We start from the raw sequence: 1,342 nt of genomic DNA on the forward strand, positions 1-1,342 counted from the left end.
CTAACTATTATTAGTTTTTATATCTGGTAGAGCAAGTCCTCTGACTTTGTTCTTCAACAGTGTGTGACTCAACTGTTCTTGGTCATTTTGTTTGTTTATATATAAATTTAGAATCAGTTTATCAAATTCTATTTTTTCAAAAAATCTTCTGTGGTTTTAACTGAAACTGCATTAAATCTAGGTATTACTGAGGGAGGATTAACATTTTAACAATATAGAAACCTCCTATTAATTAATGTGGTCAGATTAAAAACACACACACACACACACACACACACACACGTGTCAAATTGGTTACCTGTAATATTAAAATAGCAACTGCTGTCAAGGATTCAAAGCAACTGGAACTCTCATACTCATACGTTGCTATGAAATATGAAAAGTGATAAAACTACACTGAAAGAGTTTAACAGAATAAGCAAGTTGACAATATTAAGACATATTAGGTATCAATAGTTATCAGCAAATAGTGTTACCAGCAACACATTAGTAAACTATTTAGTAATATGTAGTGATACTAATTACATTTATTATTTTATATAAGAAAAATAAACATTTGCAAAAGAGATGAGAGTCACACTACTTCATTCCTCTGTAAGGGTTAGTTTTATGAAGCACATACCTCAACTTCAAGCTATATAAAGCCCCTTGAAAATGGTCTAAAAAGTAAAGATGTTATTGCTTTATTTAATAACAGTTTTAGAGTAGCATAGTTTTAGTACTCATTAATTCAGTGTTCAAGGAACTTCACTGAGACCGTCTATTCACTGTCTCAGTTCTACAATGAAATACCTAGGCAGAGTAATGAGAATGGTTCACCACAAGTACACACATGGTGAAAACACCTCCTTCAAATCCTTGAACAAGGTTAGCATACTAACATTGATCATTGTCTCATAACCGTTAAGTTCTTATTCGATTATATACTTTATATAGATGGGTAACAAAGCCAATTTCCTGTGCCATATTTCAAACATGTTATATTAGACAGGAGAAGTCTAAATATTAAGAATCTTGAATTAATGCACAATTAAATAAAAATTCAAAGTTTAAATTCCAGATGTAATGCTGAGCAAGTTTTCCTCAAATCCAAGTGGCTTGTCACACAAATCTGGAATCCAAAATCACACTTAAAATGTCACTTAACACCTTAATAAGTGACACTGATTAATGCTGTAGCCACATGGGATACTCTTATTTCAAACTAGAAGTCTTCCTTGAAAAAAGAATTCTATTCAGTATGAGAAAAATTCAAGATGAAAGAAGGAGAAGGTTTATTAAAATATTTTTTGATAAAAGCTATAGGGAAATATCTAGAAACAGACAGTCTTTTCATTAGCAT

The sequence above is a fragment of the Carlito syrichta genome, unplaced genomic scaffold (assembly GCF_000164805.1).
Source record: "Carlito syrichta isolate Samal-C Ts95f unplaced genomic scaffold, Tarsius_syrichta-2.0.1 Scaffold315808, whole genome shotgun sequence".
NCBI classification, from domain to species: Eukaryota; Metazoa; Chordata; class Mammalia; order Primates; family Tarsiidae; genus Carlito; species Carlito syrichta.